Here is a 19549-nt window from a genome sequence, read left to right on the forward strand (position 1 = left end):
ATTCAACTGCAGATTATTTCAAGATTTCACCATGCCTACAATAGAAAGACAGAGAAAGGCTGCAAAACGTCAAAGACAGCAGGTGAAAAAAAATAAGCAGCAGTCCTCTAACAAAAAGATTTGTCAAGTCACGAAGAAAGCACCGGGTAAGAGCACAAAACAATTCATAAGAAATATGTGTAGTAAAAAAAATATTACTACAGAAAATGTTTCAGTCCATAAAACGAGAAGGAAATCAAATGGAAAGGAAAGGCCAATGAAAAATGTTACTGCTAGAGCAAGAGATAACTCTGTGCATGATAGTAGAAGGAAACAACAGTTTAGGGAGATTCGTAAACGAATGTTCCGCAACAGGATAATTGGCAATTTGTTAAAAAATATTAAAAAAAGTCAACAGAAACTGGTTTTTTATAAGAGAAAAAAAAAAGTTGAGAAAGTTATTGATCAGGCATTTGAAATTAAACGTAAGTTATTTATTTTGATAATCAATAGAATTAGGAAGCTAAACAAGGCAATTTATGATTTCAAAAGAAATAGTAGATGGAAGAGAATAGTTAATCGTAGTAATTTTTGTGAAGTTTTTTCTGGAGAATGGATGCATAGTTCAAGCTGTGAGGCATTTTTTAATGAGGAGAGTTATTTCCAGGATAATGATTTGGTGCATGCAGTTGACACCAGTGGTCGTGCTTATGAAGTGAAAGATGGTTGTCCAGTTGAAAAAGAAAAACTTGTGACAACAGAGGCAGAAGAGGTGTTAGGTAATGAGGTTTTAGGAAGACGTGCTAAGGGTCCTGTGTACACCTGGAAGTGTAGTAGTATTTGCAGTGTGCGACAGGATTCCATCAATTTGCTTTGTGATTTTGTACGGTCATTTAATAAGAAAAGTTTGAAGCAGAAAATAAGGTTGTTGCAAGAATTAGATCCTTGCAGAGTGAGAGAAGTGACAGGTTTGCATGGTCATTCACTGGCTTGTCTTTCCAGGAGAGTATGCCAGAGTGTTTTTCATCATTTCAGGATGCTAGCAGTGCATCATAATAAAGTGAGGAAATTAGTTAGAATGTTGTATTATGCTAAGAGTCCAGCAATTATGCTTAAAAAATTATGCGCTGCTCTTTTGCATGGTTCTGAAATAGATGTGAAGAATATATGTGAAGAAATTGAGTTTTGTTGCTTTGGAAGTAAAGAGGAGAATGTTGAAATTGAGCAAGAAGAAGAGGGTCATGTGGAAGATAGTGTACAGGTTTCCAGTACAGATAATTTCCAGAGGGAAATTGCGACATTTGAGGTGAAATCAAGTGAGAGGCCTAATTTCACTTGTGTGTGTTGTCGACGCACTTATTATAAGAATCAGACTAAGTTAGTGGATTTATATGCAAAAAGTGAAAGGGAAAATAATAGTGAATGGAAGGATTTCGCAACATACTTGATGGTAGAAAATTGTTTTGATTTGGGATTGGATCAACGTGTGTGTACTTATTGTTGTTGCAAATTAAATCAAAACCAGATGCCTGCTAGAGCAGTTCATAATAATCTGGAATTGGTTGAGATTCCTTCTGAATTGAAGGATTTAAATACTTATGAATCTATTTTGATTCAAAGTATCCATCCCTTTCAGGCTATTGTAAGAATGGAGCCAAAGACAGGGAAATTGCCTCCATCAGATTTACAGAGAGGATTAAAGGGAAGAGTTGTTTATTTGCCTCTAGATTTGAAGAAAAACATTAACACAATTGGAGTAGAAAAAGTGGAAGAGGAACCTCTGGTTATCTTAGTTAATGGGGTTCCGACAAAGAATAAGAAAATATGGCAAGATTTAGTAGATGTTAGGAAAGTTAAAAAGGCAACATTGTATTTGAAAAAAAATAATAAATACTATAAGAATGTATATGTTGCAGAAGAGGAAGTAAGTGAGGAAGAGGATAGCGATTTGTGTGCTGGTCAAATTAAGAAAGTAGAACCCTCTACTAGTGAAGAAATATATGAACATTATAGTGTTCATCCTTTGCATTCCAAGGAAGTCATGGGGAATGCTATTGAGTTGTTTCAAATGAAACAAGCCAAAGGGAGTCCCATTAGTGTTTGGGAGGAAAGTTTGGAAGCTCGGTGTTTCCCACAGCTTTTTCCAACAGGTCAGGGAGGAAGATATGATGAGCGACCTCATCAAATTCCTGCTTCTGAATACCGGACTTTGCGATTGTATGCAGGAGATGCTAGGTTTCGACAATGCATTCCCTATTTGTTTCATCTCCTGTTTGAAAGCGATCTGTCTGGACTGTCATATGCAGTGAACCACATCTTGAAAAGTGGTATACACATGCAAAACATCTCGGCAAGTGACTTTATGGATAAAGTCAATGTCCAAGACAGTATTTTGGATTCTCACCTGATTAATCTCATGGCGTGTCAGCGTGGTACTAATGAGTACTGGTACCGTCGTCATGGTGATTTAAAATGTATGCTGAGGAACTTAGGTACTCCCACATGGTTCCTCACTCTGAGCTGTGCCGAGTATGGCTGGGAAGACTTACTTGAATTTCTACGAGAGGCAAATGCTAACGTAGATAACATCGAATTCAAGACACCTGGAGAACTGTGCTCTTTGGATCCAGTCAATGTATGTAGGTACTTCAATCATAGATTTGAAGCTATGATGTCTTTCATCATGAATAAGAAGAATCCACCTCTTGGAGAGGTGTTGGATTTCTTCTGGAGAAAGGAGTACCAAGCAAGAGGTGCTCCTCATATACATATGTTGCTGTGGATCAAGGATGCACCTAAATTTGGAACGGATCCAAAAGACTCAGTGATGAGTTTCATCCAACAGTATTCTACGTGTGCTGTTCCAAACGCAAAGGAGAAGAAAAGCCTAAGAGAAAAAGTTCTGCGTTTCCAAAGCCATCGATGTGGAAAGTACTGCTGTCGTAAATTCCGAAATAAGGACAAGTTCTACACTAAATGTCGTTTCGGCTTTCCACGACCGGTGATTTCTAAAGGAAGAGTAAACAGTTTGATGTCTTCGCTGCGACACAATGTCATGAAGAAATCACCTAAAAACACTTACAATTTGAAGAGGAACCAAGAGTCCAAGTACATCAACGACTACAACCCGGTGATTTTGTCCATGTGGAATGCTAACATGGATATACAGTTTGTGGCTGATAACTGTATGGCTGTGGCTCGGTATGTGACGTCTTACATCACCAAAAAAGAGAAGACAGAATTGAAGGATATGTGGGAGGACATTTCCCATGAAAAGAGCCTCAGCAAGAAGTTGTACAGTTTCAGTCTGAAGATGTTGTCGCATCGAGAAATCGGAGCGTACGAATGTTCTGACCGGTTGTCTTCAGCAAGTCTCTATGCCAAGTCCAGGAGTATCGTTTGGGCGAGTCTTGGTCTTGCAGCAACGCGTAATCGAGTTCTCAAACCTGTGCGGGAAATTGAGTATTTGGCGGAAAAGGAGCCAAACAGTACCGACATTTTGAAGACAAACATGTTGGATACATATTATCCAAATCGAAGCAGTCACCTCGAGAATGTTTGTCTGTATGAGGTTCTGCAAAATTACATATTCAAGAGGAACATCAAAGAAGATACTGAGAAAGGAGTGTATGCTGTAATAGGAAGTGAGGGATGTCTGGTCAAGCAAAGAAAATGCCACTTGGTAAACCATCGAAAATTGAGTGGCGAATCTCCTGAAAAAAAGGAGTTTTTCTATTTAGCACTTTTGCAACTTTTCAAGCCTTGGCGTGCAGAAGAGGAACTGCTTGGAGATTTCCTCTGTTACGAAGACTCTTTTAATGCCGCCAAGGAGACCATAGAATGTCCTGCTTTTCCCAAATATGTAGAAATGTTGAATGCGGAAATTGAGCAGGAAGCAACGATTGCAGCCGAGATTGCCAGAGACAATTCTCAGGACAGTCAGAGTTCTGCTTCATTGAGTCAGGATCCACTAGGAGGACCTGTTATCGAAAATGAAGCTGCCACTGCTATGAATGAAGTGGAAAGAGCCATGGCACATGCTCAAGAGGATGCGGTTAACTTAGAAGAGTTGGAAAGACAACTCAACGTTGAGCAGAGGAAAATATATGACGAAGTTACCATGAAAATTGATCATGGATTAAGTCATGATAAGAAAGAGTGCTCATGTACGTCGTTGAAGCCTGTCCGACTGTACGTGAGTGGAGAAGCAGGAACTGGAAAAAGTTTCCTCATTAAAGCAATTTCATGCTATTTGCAGGAAAGGACAGAGTCATCGCTGTCTTGTGTTGTCACTGCTCCAACTGGACTGGCAGCACATAATATTAAAGGGATTACTTTACATCATTTACTGATGCTGCCAGTGGAGCATGACAACAAATTACAATATCACAAGCTATCTGGAGATGCTTGTTTTGAAGTTTCAAGAATCTTGAGGAAAATGAAACTTCTTATCATTGACGAAGTAAGCATGGTTTCCAATGTCATGCTTGCCTTTGTGCATTTGAGAATGCAAGAAGTTCTCAAAACAGAGTATGATGTGTTATTTGGTGGCAAACACATCATTGTTTTCGGAGATCTTCTGCAGCTGACACCAGTGAAAGGGCAACCTGTGTTCAAAATGCTCACGCATGAAGATACCAGGAAGTGCCTAGGCAGCATTGGCAACGTCAATATATGGTTAAACTTCAATTATGCTGAACTGCATGAAAATATGCGTCAGGCGAAGGATGAAGTTTACAAGACTATTCTACAAGATGTTAGAATTGGAAAAGTGACCGAGCATGGGACAGAAGCTTTACATGCACGATTACTGTCAAATTTATATACAGAACAAGATGTTGTGCCTGAGAATATTTTTCAGAAAATTACTGAGAAGAAATCTGGAATATGTTTGATGCCAACTCTTGCAGAATGTGCCAAATTTAACAACAAAATGTTGCATTTAGAAAAGCAAGAGATTGTGAAACTGGAAGCTATTGATAGAGTAGAGCATATGGGATCAACAATTATTTTGTCTGAGAATCTGAAAACAAAATTGGATTCATTAGAGAAGAGTATATCTAAAACTGCAGGTTTTGAAAAGACTCTGAATGTGTGCTTGAACTGCCGTATAATTTTAAGAAGGAATTTACATGTTGAAAGAGGTCTGGTAAATGGATCAATGGGTAATGTTGTTGATTTTGTGAAATACAGAAATAGAGATGGAATTGAATTTTTAAAAATTAAATTTGATGGCATTGAGGAAGTACAGCTAATTGCTCGTTGTTCTGCTAGATTTTTGCTTGTAAAAGACTTATATGTTCGCCGTAAGCAGTTTCCTGTTTGCTTGGCATATGCGGTGACAATTCATAAATCGCAAGGTTTAAGTGTAGACAGTGCATTGGTGAATATTGGCAGTTCTGTGTTCAAGGAGGGTATGGCATATGTGGCATTGTCACGAGTTAGAACTTTATCGGGATTGTACTTGATTGAGTGTGATGTCACAAATATTTGTGCGGATCTAGATTGTGTTAAGGAATACAATAGGTTAAGAAGAGAGTATGCGCCACATTTGCCTCAGTATCCTTTGTTTGAGAAACGTGTGGTAGGCCGGAAACGAAGAAATGAGAACAATATTGGGGAGGTTGTAGCAAAAAGACAAAAAGTCAATGAACCTAAAATTACAAGCAGAAACAAAAAGGATTCTGTTGAAGATGTTGTTGGTTTTCAGTTTGAAAACAGTTCTGGTGTCAACTGCTATGCTAATGTAGTGGTTAATGTTTTGTTTTCTCTAAAAAATGTAAAAGAAGAGATTGTGGTCAATTCTGATCAAAGATTTAGCAGTTTGTTAAATTCTGTGTTAGAGAAATGTACCACTGATAGAAGAAACATAGAAAGTGTGTCTGAAATTCGAAATCTGTTAGACAGATGTTCAGGCCAAACACAATTCTCTCAAAATATTCAGCAAGATTGTCAGGAGTTTTTAATGTATATGCTTGATGTATTGCATGCTGAAGGTGTAGATGTAGATCAGCTGTTTGGGCTTTCTTATCAATGGCAGCATGACTGCGAGAACTGTATGGTATCAAGTACTACTAGTGTAGACTCAGAAAGATTTATATATTTAACTTTGCCAGACAGTAAATCAGTCTCCTTTAATAAGCTAGTAAAAGCAGCTGATCACAACATGGAGTGTAGCCAATGTAAATCTGAAATGATGTCCACATTATTTATACGAACATATGGCCAGTATGTCATTTTAATGTTCCAACGATGTAGGCCTGATGGAACAAAATTGACAACTTTAATTAAAAATTTTGTAGCTTCGCAGTTGTCAATATCAGGAAGGACTTTTGTAACTGCAGCAATTATATATCATGACGGCCCTTCAATAACATCAGGACATTACACAGCTTATTTAAAGTCTAGAAATGGCTGGTCATTCTGCAATGATTCTGTTTTAATTTTCAAAAAAAAATTGCCGTATGACCTTAAAAACTCTTACCTGGTGTTTTTAAAACCAAAATTTTAGGGAAATAAGCTTGGGATGTGCTCTGTGGAATTTCAAGAAGTTCTAATGGCTCCTACACAATTTGGCCTTGAGGATAAGTGTAGTTCAGAGACATAACTTCTAACCATAGGACTGGACGTCATGGAGAAATACATGCACTTTCAATGAGTTCAGAAAAACTGTTTCTTTTTATAAGCTAATTGAAGCAGCCAATCAAAACATGGAGTAGAGGGAATGTAAGTCTGCAATGCTGTCTACTGTTTTACATTGCTTTGTGATTAAAAGTGATGTAGAGAATTAAATAATTGTAGTAGTCATAGAGGTAGTGTAAGTCTGCTTCATAGTAAGCAGTATCAGTGTCATAGGAAATGTAGAACATGACTGAGCAAGAAGGGGAAGATATTACTATTCCAGGATTGTGAAAATGATCTTCAACATTTTAATTCTGAAAGTTGCGGAAATGCCAAATGACGGGATTGGCTTACAAGAAATCCAAGAGTTATAAATGGCTCTGACCAGATTTGGCCTTGTGGAAAATTGTGGTAGAGAGCAAGAAGTCATTTATTGCATGTAATGTGTTTTTAAAAACGATGGAGATTTTCTTTCAGAAAGTGGCGGGCTGAAAGTAATAACAGCACAAAAGAATGTAAGCTGTTCATAGGACATCCTTGGACGTCATGAAAAGTAAGTTAACTTTAACGAGTTCTGAATTTTGATTTCTGATGTTGTATGGGTTTTTTAAACACAATCATTTTGATTGTGTTTTTTTTCCCCGCTGTTACATGATGAATACCTTCAAGTCACTGTTTTTAGTGAAATTTGATACATTCTGAGAACAGCAAAAATAAACCATTTAACATGTATAATTAATTCTGTACTGTTTGCATTTATGATGTATATGTAGAACTGTGTAGGAGGCATGGAGAAGGTGAGGCTTCTGTAAGTGTCAAAGTTGTTGCATGCAGTGCTGCACTTCTGCGTATTCTTTCATATGCTAGACTACATCTGCACAATGAGATACCTAAGCAAAGGAAACACAAGTGATGTGATTGTGAAATGAGCAAAATAAATTGCACGTATTTCAATTACATCACCTGTGTTTCCTATCATTATGAATCACATTGTGCAGATCAAGTTTAGGTCTGTCCAGGGAAACATAGGAGATTTGGACTTTGTTGAAGAGTGCAGTGGACATGACTCACTTCATTGGTAGACCTTCACATGTATTATCTCCTCTGTACTCTTCAACAAGTGTAAATCTCATCTGCAACCCTGAGTAGGCCTCACCTGAAACAAACCTCTGGATAGTAGACATCTTATTGGCATCCTGAAGCAATTATTTAAAATTTTAGTGTCTTGCGACACTTTTCTGAAACAACAGCAATGCAAAAGATGCACCATGTTTTAAGATAGGCCTCACTTCATCTGCATCAAGATACTGTTAGTTTAAAATGTATATCTTTAGGACTGTGTAGGGGGCCTGGAGAAGCAGAAGCTTCTGTAAGTGTCAAAGTTGTTGAAAAACTGTTTGACCTTCAATCTTTTCCCTTGTCTTTTCTAATTTTTAAATACATTTTTTAATATTTTTCAAATGTTTGTTCTCTCTTTCACAGATTGAAAGTATAAAAACAAAAAGTGAGTAATTTAACGACAATTATAAGGTAAATATTTTGTACTGTTTTCGTTACATTTCTATCACATTTAACTACTATTAGTTCCACTGCTTCATTTCTTTAACCCTCAGTTTCCTGCCTTTGCTACTTCCCTCATTCCTTTTTCTATTACCTACTTACTCAACTCCTTCCACTCTTTTTCTCAGTCCCTCTCTTCTCATAGTTCCTCACTCTTGTTCACTCACTGCGTCTCTATTACTCTTAGTGTCTTTGACTGATCACTCTATCACTACTTGTTCATAATGCTTTCTCTGTGTAGTTGAAGCACACTAAGGGTAATATTATGAACACAGCCAATAAAATTATTGCTCTTTTTATTGGCAGAAAACTGGTGCAAAAGTGGTTTTAGTGGCAGTTTTCTGCCACAAAAGCAGCTTTAGCGACACATTTCTGTCAATAAAAGCTGCAAAACTTTTATTGCCTATGTTGATGATATGGCTCTATGTTAATTACATTTCTTAGCTGTTTCAATTAATCTTTTTCTATTATTTTTTGTTTTCTGTTTTCTATTTTTTCTTTCTGTTATTCCTCATTTTTTAATCTTATTTTGAACATTCACTCACATTCTCCAAGAAACTCTTCTTTGTTAATGTTATACTCTCTTTTTTTTTTCTTTCACTTCGTTATCTATTTTGTTTTTCACAATTATACCCTCTTCTGTCTTTTCTTCGGTAAATAGATCTATTAAACAGTATCTCTTCTTTACTCCCTATAGCTGTCTTTCTTTTAACATCACTCTCTGTTTCCTTTCCTTATACTTACACTTTTTTTTTTTTTTTTTTTTTTGGTTAGCTCCCGGTCCGCGTACCGGGAAGCTAACCCGAAAGCGAACCAAAAGAAATAGAGCTTACCAGAGTGCTAAACATTCTAGCAATTTTTTTGGAAAGGGAAGGTAGTTCTGAAAAGAACTTTTTTTTTTATATTTTTGTTGTTTTATATTTTTTTTTTATTTTTTGAACATTTTTTGTTTTTTTTGTATTTTTTGAACGATTTTATATTTTTTTTGGTTTTTTTGGGGGGGGGGAAACAACAAAAAACAGGCGTTGAAAAGGGCTCAACAGGAGCAAAAAAAAATTACTGGGGGCGGTTAGGGCAATCATGGTGTTCATACGCCAGGTTCAGTGCATTGATGCTCATGTTGCCACAAGCTAATAATGCACGACAGTGCATACATAAGTGGATCATGTGCCCAAAATTTTGTTGAATATTTGGCACAGTTTCCCGTGCCTCTTCTGGTGATAGAGAAACCGGTATTGTTGGTCTGGCCACAGGAGTTGGTCTGGGATTGTCGTGCATATCCCTTAATTCCGCCCGGCTGTAATTTAGGGGATGTTTCCTCGTCATGTGCCTGTGCATAGTGTGATTGCCAAAGCTATATTTTTTGTCCGTCCCTCTGGACAATTGTTCCTTGCATATCAGGCAGGTGACATACCTCGCGTTGACTTTTTTTTGCCCACGAGGTATTGAAAAAAACTGCCAGATGAAACTGGCTTTCTTTCTGGAAACCCGGGGCAACTCTTCTAAAAATTGTGGTTCTTCTCCCTCCTCATCCATTTCTTCCTCTTCCTCCTCAGTGTTGGTAAGGACCTGGAGAGGTGGTCCTTTCTTCCCATGAGGAGGTGGTGGTGGTGGTGGGGGTCCACCAGCTGAAGCTACCAATGAAGCCATTTTCCAAGAAGCAAAATAGGTCTTCCTCTCACAATGATGAAAGTCAGAGTGAGGAAAGAAGGAGGGGTTTTCATCATTTGGGAAAAAACAATACTTCTCAACCAATGAAAAGTGTTATTTTTAAGTCACCTGACCTAGCCTTCCATCATTATGAAACCAAAAGTGAAATGAACCAATGAAAAGTTTTATTAACAAGTCACATGACCTCTCACGCTCATGTTACGCGCTGCGGAACGCTCCCCGGTTAGCTTCCGGTTCGCTCCGCTTCGCGCCTCGGTACGCGCCCCGGGACACTTCCGGGTGCGCTAACGCGATACGTCACAAGACGCATTTCGCGGCAACGCGATACGTCGCGCTTTCGCGCCGCGGATCGCTTCCGGGGAGCTGCGTTTCGCGCCTCGGTCCGCGCCCCGGGGCACTTCCGGGTGCGCTAACGCAGTACGTCATAAGACGCATTACGCGGCAACGCGATACCGTCACTATGTTGATTTCTTACCGGTTCGCGGACCGGGTCGCGGAATCAAAGTGAGCTAACGGGAAACTTCCCGGTTCGCGGACCGGGAGCGAAACAAAAAAAATATTAAAAAAAAATTATTAATAAACATATAAAATATATTTTTGGATTTAAAGAAGAATACATTTTACAGCTATAGATATTAGCTTTTAAAAAACCAATGAAATTCACTGAAAAACCCATAGGTTATAGACCATATATAGTTAGGAATTAGCATTTACAAAACCTTGAAAATTCACTGAAAAAACCATAGGTTATAGACCATATATAGTTAGGAATTAGCATTTAAAAAACCTTATTTTACTCACACAAAACCATTGAAATTCCATATATAGTTAGTTGTACTAACTATATATCGCGCACCCGCAATCCACTGCTGATCATGTCACATATTACATCATTCATGACATGGTCAGTGACATCACTGATGACATCACTGATGACATCTCAAATACAAGCGGATCCTATCAAGTGCCGATGGGTGGTTGAAACAACTAGGAACGAAGTTGGGGTTGGTGGTGTTGCAGGACACTGCCCGCTCACCCGTATTGGCAGCCATAAAGCGGGACACAAGATGACAGTTGGTTTTCCATCTACCCACTAGAAATCAATCATGTTTTAATTTTGAACTGTTCAGCACACCCACTGGGGTTAACTAGCAGCGCACCACGATGCCCAGGAGGCTTTGCATTTGCCACGCCCAGGAGGCAGGTTCAAATGGACAGGTGCGCGAAGCTACGTGTTTGCAGTTTCTTTGAACTACACGCCGCAGATGAAGGGAAATGGAGTTCCCGAAACGCGTCCGGCGTTTGAACTTTTGGATGGCAGCTGCTGTTTCATTTTGTGTTTGCTGAGTGCCAATAAAGCAACGGAAAGAATAAATCTTCGTGTGGCCTCATCCGTATGGGTAACCTGCAGTGATGGATATATATATATATATATATATATATATATATATATTACCTACTGGCGATAGCCAGTAGGTATATATAGTTAGGATTTTTTTCCTATGGGATTTTTGAAAATTCTATGTCGAATAACTTTGGCGTTTGAGGACAGAATTGGCTGAAATTTTCAGAAAAATGGAACATTTTGTTTCTGAGTAGCCCCTAAAATTTTGGGGGGGTTTCGTCAAGGGGGGGCCGAGAAAAAAGGGGGGTCCCAAAACGTGTTTTTCCCATGCAATTTTCCATAGGCGGTTGGCCTCACTTTTAGCCCGAACGGCTGAACGGATTTACACCAAACTTGGCAAAATTGTAGGGACTGGTAGCCCGATGTGCCTTTGCTATGTCTCAAGATATAGGCTCCAGTGGTTTTCACGAAAATTAACTTTGAAAAATATATATTGGGCTACATTGGGCTATATATATGTTGGAGCCCAAATGTAGCCCAATGTCGCCCAATGTTGCCCAATGTAGCCCAAAGATGGCCACCAGAGACAAAAAAAACAAATGTAGCCCAAATATCAGCCAGATGTAGCCCAACTATAGCCCAATGACAGAATGTCCCAGAGTGTTCTAAAGAACAACTAGAGTGCTAACAGTCCTACTTATTACAACGGTATGGCACACCTGAAGCCATCTTGATTGGAATAAAGTGGTAACTCTTAAAACATTTAATTTAAAAAGGAACAAAATGAGGGGGTTCATTTTGCCATAGAAAGTATGATTAGCGAATATATGACGAAATCCCGCATACCATCAGTCCGCAAAAAAAATCCTGCATGTACTATTAGGCCGCAAATTAAAATAACGAAAACTTTTAGAACGAATATGCCTTTAGCATACACTAAACAACTAAACTACCCTAAACCCTAAAACACTACCCCCAGCATGACCCTACACTACACAAACAGTACAACACTACCCTAAACCCTAAAACACTACCCCCAGCATGACCCTACACTACACAAACACTACAACACTACCCTAAACCCTAAAACACTACCCCCAGCATGACCCTACACTACGCAAACACTACAACACTACCCAAAACCCTAAAACACTACACCCCAGCATGACCCTACACTACGCAAACACTACAACACTACCCTAAACCCTAAAACACTACCCCCAGCATGACCCTACACTACACAAACACTACAACCCAACCCTAAAACACTACCCCCAGCATGACCCTACACTACACAAACACTACAACACTACCCTAAACCCTAAAACACTACCCCCAGCATGACCCTACACTACACAAACACTACAACACAACCCTAAACCCTAAAACACTACCCCCAGCATGACCCTACACTACGCAAACACTACAACACTACCCAAAACTCTAAAACACTACACCCCAGCATGACCCTACACTACGGAAACACTACAACACTACCCTAAACCCTAAAACACTACCCCCAGCATGACCCTACACTACGCAAACACTACAACACTACCCTAAACCCTAAAACACTACCCCCAGCATGACCCTACACTACGCAAACACTACAACACTACCCTAAACCCTAAAACACAAGCCCCAGCATGACCCTACACTACGCAAACACTACAACACTACCCTAAACCCTAAAACACTACCCCCAGCATGACCCTACACTACGCAAACACTACAACACTACCCTAAACCCTAAAACACTACCCCCAGCATGACCCTACACTACGCAAACACTACAACACTACCCTAAACCCTAAAACACTACACCCCAGCATGACCCTACACTACGCAAACACTACAACACTACCCTAAACCCTAAAACACTACCCCCAGCATGACCCTACACTACGCAAACACTACAACACTACCCTAAACCCTAAAACACTACACCCAGCATGACCCTACACTATGCAAACACTACAACACTACCCTAAACCCTAAAACACTACCCCCCAGCATGACCCTACACTACGCAAACACTACAACACTACCCTAAACCCTAAAACACTACCCCCAGCATGACCCTACACTACGCAAACACTACAACACTACCCAAAACCCTAAAACACTACCCCCAGCATGACCCTACACTACGCAACCACTACAACACTACCCTACACCCTAAAACACTACCCCCAGCATGACCCTACACTACGCAAACACTACAACACTACCCTAAACCCTAAAACACTAGCCCCAGCATGACCCTACACTACGCAAACACTACAACACAACCCTAAACCCTAAAACACTACCCCCAGCATGACCCTACACTAAACAACCACCACAACTCTACACTAATACAACACTACACTACACAACACTACACTACACAATCACTAACCCACGAAAAAATTAACACAAACCCACTTACCTCTCTCGTCATCGTGGTTTTTACCATACATGCCTTTAAAACGTAATTCTTTGTAAAGGCATGCGCGATAAATGCATTGTATGGGTGAATGAGTGAATGTGTGTGTAGACGTAGGAATCAGTGAGTGCGTATGTAGTAACTGGTATTGGTGTGTCATGATGTCATCAGTGATGTCATTTGAGATGTCATCAGTGATGTCATCAGTGATGTCATTTGAGATGTCATCAGTGATGTAATCAGTGATGTCACTGACCATGTCATGAATGATGTAATATGTGACATCATCAGCAGTGGATTGCGGGTGCGCGATATATAGTTAGTGCAACTAACTATATATGGAATTTCATTGGTTTTATGTCAATAAAATGTCCAGCTAACTATATATGGTCTCTAACCTATGGTTTTTTCAGTGAATTTTCAAGGTTTTGTAAATGCAAATTCCTAACTATATATGGTCTATAACCTATGGTTTTTTCAGTGAATATATATATATATATATATATATATATATATATATTACCTACTGGCGGTCGCCAGTAGGTATATATAGTTAGGATTTTTTCTCTATGGGTTTTTTGAAAATTCTATGTCTAATAACTTTGGCGTTTGTGGACGGAATTGGCTGAAATTTTCAGGAAAATGGCACATTTTGTTTCTGAGCAGCCCTTGAAAATTTGGGGGGGGGTTCGTCCAGTGGGGGCCGAGAAAAAAGGGGGGTCCCAAAACGTGTTTTTAACATTGAGTTTTCCATAGGGCGGTTGGCCTCACTTTTAGCCCGAACGGCTGAATGGATTTGCACGAAACTTGGCAAAATTGTAGGGACTGGTAGCCCGATGTGCCTTTTGTAGGTCTCAATATATGTGCTCCAGTGGATTTTGAGAAATTAACGTTTAAAAAAAGATATATATCTGTAACAGCGGACCGGGCAGCGCTCTGGTTCGCGGACTTTTCGTGCAACGGAGCTTTGTGAAGCGAAGCTGATTGGTTCTCCGGCGTCTGTCAACATTCCAAACAGTCCGTAGCGGCCGCCATCTTGTCTCTCGGTAGGATCGAGAGACAAGAGGAGGTCAAAACAAAGGGGGAAATAACTATAAGGGGGCATAGTAGATCCTCGCTGACCCCCTAGGTTTGATGTGGAGGTTTTAAAAGGGCCCCGCGGGGCAAAAAAAAATAATAATAATAATAATCGAACGGCTGAATGGATTTGCACGAAACTTGGCAAAATTGTAGGGACTGGTAGCCCGATGTGCCTTTGCTAGGTCTCAATATATGTGCTTCAGTGGATTTTGAGAAATTAACGTTCAAAAAAAGATATATATCTGTAACAGCGCACCGCTTCGCGTACTTTTCGCGTTACGGAGCTTTGCGAAGCGAAGCTGATTGGCTCTCCGGTGTCTGTAAACATTCCAAACAGTACGTAGCGGCCGCCATCTTGTCTCTCGGTAGGATCGAGAGACAAGAGGAGGCCAAAGCGAAGGGGCAAATGACCATAAGGGGGCATAGTAGATCCTCGCTGACCCCCTAGGTTTGATGTGGAGGTTTTAAAAGGGCCCCGCGGGGCAAAAAAAAAAAATAATAATAATAATCGAACGGCTGAATGGATTTGCACGAAACTTGGTAAAATATTAGGGACTGGTAGCCCGATGTGCCTTTGCTATGTCTCAATATATGTGCTTCAGTGCATTTTGAGAAATTAACGTTCAAAAACAAGATATATATCTGTAACAGCGCTCCGCTTCGCGGAGATAAAATTATATCTGTATTACCTAGCTGTTGCTAACACCAGTTAGCGACGGCTAGTAGGAGATAGCGACCATCTTGGGTCCCACTTTGCATGTGAGTGATATTTATCACTAATGACATGCAAAGTGGGCATGCCAAGATGTTAGCGACTGGAAACAGTCGCTCACATCGCTATCTCCTATTATCAACTTTTGGAAATATTCGAGATAAGCGCGAATATCTCCAAAAAGTAACAGCTGCCCTGAGCAGTTCTTAGCCATGTTATCCAATGGGAGGTGGATAACATGGCTAAGAGCATTAGCTCGGTAATGCATGAATATCGCGGAGTTTTCAGCGATATTAATGCATTGCGCTCGTTTTTTATCGTATTTGCGATAAACCTTGATAATAGCAAGGTTTATCTGCGATAATTTCTGACGGTAAAAAAATCTTTGCAATGCATCGTTAGGGATAAATATCGCTTAACTTTGGTAATATGCCCCAACGTCTGTTAACGTTCGATTCGAAGGAAATCAGGAATTGTTGAAAAACATTGTGTGCGCCATCTTGTCTTTTTTCAAATGCCACACTTTTGTCGTGCACGGCAGCCATTTTAGATGCCTTGACCAGACCCACTCTGTGCACGCTGTCGATCCTTAGCATGGCTCCCCACCCTCGCAAGCATCTCACCCAGGCAGTGGTCACCCCCGCTCTCTGTCTTATGCATGGGTAATAAACCTCCCCCCATCTGCGCTGCTCTTCCCTGAGAATCACACCCTGTGCCCGCCCGACACCTCCCTTTCGCCCTATTCACTACCGCACCCTCTGACACTCCTTTTCCTCTGTGTCCGATTGTCCAGGCCGGTCCTAGGCTATCAGCTAGCCCTGCAGATGTAGTTTATGGCCACAGCTGTAAAGAATCACCCCTCTTCAAAGGAGTTATAGTAGATCAAGGCCCACACTCGATGAGATCCGTCACAGCAGAAGCGTTGCTATTATCTGAAAACCATCCTGTATTGTGATTGGGGAGGGGACCGAGCGTGAAGCGGAAGATTCCAGGGATGACTCTTTGTACATCAAAGTTTTTACAATTATGTGTCACATTAAAAATATATAGCACTCCGACAAAGTAGTAAGATTATAAAACTTTAATAATTTATAAATATATACAAGAAAACAAAAATAGTAATAACATATAAACATTTTTAGGGAAAAACAACGAAGTAGCGGTCGGCTGTGCGAATAGTCCCAACGCAGCACAACGTCCAGATTTCCGGCGTGGGGCGTCGCGGGGGGTGGGTCATCAGTAGCAAACTGTTGTGCGAATAGTTCCAAGGCAGCAGAACGCGCCGATATCTAGATGACACGAAAGTGATGTCTAGTAAGTTGCCACCCAGCAAATAACGGCGTGGGGCGTCGCGGGGGGTGGGTCATCAGTAGCAAACTGTTGTGCGAATAGTTCCAAGGCAGCAGAACGATGGCACCAAGGTGATGTCCAGTAAGTTGCCGCACTGGTTTTGGTATCCTACAATGCTGCTCCGAATAACGGCGTGGAGCGCCCCGGGGGAGGCGGCGTGAACGGGCCTCTCCAGGTGGAGTCTCATCTGTTTTAGTGGGGCGCCCCTTTACCGTTTCAGTTGCCATTCCGTCCGCTTTTGGTCCACTGTGTCAAAATCCGCCATTCAGCTGAGTTGCGCCCACTCTTGCGGTGCAGCGATAGGCGGCTGCCACAGGACTCTCAAAATGGCGGCAGGCTCTTTCCTTTTTGGGCGTGGTCCACTGAAATGGCCCTGGGACACCTTGGAAATCGGACGCTTGTCTGCTAGGTCTTGGACCCCATTCTCGAAAGCGTCCCCTCCGCCTTGAGAATTCATCAAAAGTTTTGGGGGCCCCGACTCCTGCAGGCTTCTGGTGGGGAGCGGCTGCCATGATTGCTCGCGGAATGACCACGACGGAGCTACGAGATGGTGGTGCTCTCATGCTGACGCCAGTTTAGTCTGAAACATCCAGAAACAAGGTGGGGCTTTCATCGTTTGGGGGAAAAAAAAAGTTTTCATCCAATGAAAAGTGTTGTTTTTAGGTCATATGATCAAGCCTTCCATCATTCGGAAACCAAAAGTAAAATGAACCAATGAAAAGTTTTATAAACAAGTCACATGACCTGTTATGCGGCATAGGGTATAAAATGCGGAGAAAATACGTTGGCACGTGAGGCGGCGTCAGTAGCGGACCGATGTGCGAATAGGCCGAAGGCAATACAACGCGCCAAGATCCGGATGGCACCGAGGTGGTGTCCAGCAAGTTGCAGCACTGGTGTGGCCATCCTACAATGCTGAAAGTCGGCGTGGGGCGCCCCGTTGGCCTGTGAGTTTGCGTCAGTAGCGGACCGATGTGCGAATAGGCCGAAGGCAGCACAACGCGCCAAGATCCGGATGGCACCGAGGTGGTGTCTAGTAAGTTGTCGCACTTCTGTGGCCATCCTACAATGTTGAAAGTCGGCGTGGGGCGCCCCGTTGGCCTGTGAGATGGCGTCAGTAGCGGACCGATGTGCGAATGGGGCCAAAGGCAGCGCAACAATATTTTCTGACTGACACCACAAGGCGCTGAGATGCCAAGATCCGGATGGCACCGAGGTGATGTCTAAGTTGCGGACTGATGTGCGAATGGGGCCAAAGGCAGCGTAACAATATTTTTTGTATGGAAGATACCACTAGGCGTTGAGATGCCAAGATTCGGATGGCACTGAGGTGATGTCTAGCAAGTTGGTGTGGTCATCCTACAATGCTGAAACTCGGCGTGGGTCGCCCCATTAGCCTGTGAGATGGCGTCAGTAGCGGACCGATGTGCGAATAGGCCGAAGGCAGCACAACGCGCCAAGATCCGGATGTCACCGTGGTGGTTTCATAGTTGAGAGGCACTTCATCTGCAGTGGGGCGCCGAGATCCGGATGGCACCGAGGTGATGTCTAGCAAGTTGCTGTACTGGTGTGGTCATCCTACAATGCTGAAAGTCGGCGTGGGGCGCCCCATTAGCCTGTGAGATGGCGTCAGTAGCGGACCGATGTGCGAATAGGCCGAAGGCAGCACAACGCGCCAAGATCCGGATGTCACCGTGGTGGTTTCATAGTTGAGAGGCACTTCATCTGCAGTGGGGCGCCGAGATCCGGATGGCACCGAGGTGATGTCTAGCAAGTTGCTGTACTTGTGTGGTCATCCTACAATGCTGAAACTCGGCGTGGGTCGCCCCATTAGCCTGTGAGATGGCTGTTCTTTGGATTTGGGCCTGGTCCACCAAAATGGCCCTGGGACACCTTAGAACTCGGACGCTCGATTTTTTTTTCCTTTCCTGTACATGCAAAAAAAGGTAAATGCCCGGTACGTTACACGCTTCATCTGCCACGATGAACTCTCCAGAGGAACCGAAAAAAAATATAGTTGTGGTAACTATACCATGCATCGTCATATGGAGAGGTGGCACCAATTAATTATAGTGCTGCATAAAAGAGAGATTTGGAGGAGAACCCCTGACCTGCTAGTACATTCATCAAAGAAGTGGCACTGAGAGCTTCAGAGGCAAGGGAAACGGTCCCAAATATTTAGAAGAACTTTGGAAAGATTAAAATGACATGTTTAGATTGTGGCAAATTAATTTCATGTGGACAGATGAGTGTTACTCTAATAAATACAGCATATGAACATCATCATAGTCGATGGTTGGTAGAGACATTTTGACTATATCCTGGACCTGCCCGTCCTCGCCCAAAATGGCGCCGGAATAAATGGGACTCGTAACTCCTTGTTGTGTACTGGTTGCAGAACCTTGAAATCACGAGATACGTATGCAGTTTTGAAGCACATGGCGGGCGGGGACGAGAATTGATTGAATATTTCGACATCCCTATTGATATTAAGTTCTGATGTGTTATTGATTACTGTACTGTTGAAAGTTCGAATTAACGTCACCCATGGTACTTGCCCGCAAATGTATATCTAGATAATTTTATTGTAACTGGCCCTGTCGTATTTTAATTATAAAATGTACGTCCACCGATTCCGTAACTGTTAGACACCTTAGTTCTTGCAACCTAATGGCCCGCCCGTTACGTTCCTCTACAGTGTAAATGTCTATTCATCATATACGATTACAGTTTGCTCTGTGGCAGGCCCACGTGGTTATAGGCTCGTATTTGTATAATGAAATTTTCACAATAAAGGTTTTTA

General features: G+C 41.6%; 1 protein-coding gene across 2 annotated transcripts in view; it reads right to left on the reverse strand.

Moving 5' to 3' along the window:
* The window catches only part of LOC144827656 (gamma-aminobutyric acid receptor subunit gamma-4-like), a 2222498-nt gene that overhangs the window by 220223 nt on the left and 1982726 nt on the right, over nt 1-19549 (reverse strand). The gene's annotated exons all lie outside the window — the stretch shown is intronic.

Source organism: Lissotriton helveticus, chromosome 4_1 (genome assembly GCF_964261635.1).
Source record: "Lissotriton helveticus chromosome 4_1, aLisHel1.1, whole genome shotgun sequence".
In the NCBI taxonomy this organism is placed as follows: Eukaryota; Metazoa; Chordata; class Amphibia; order Caudata; family Salamandridae; genus Lissotriton; species Lissotriton helveticus.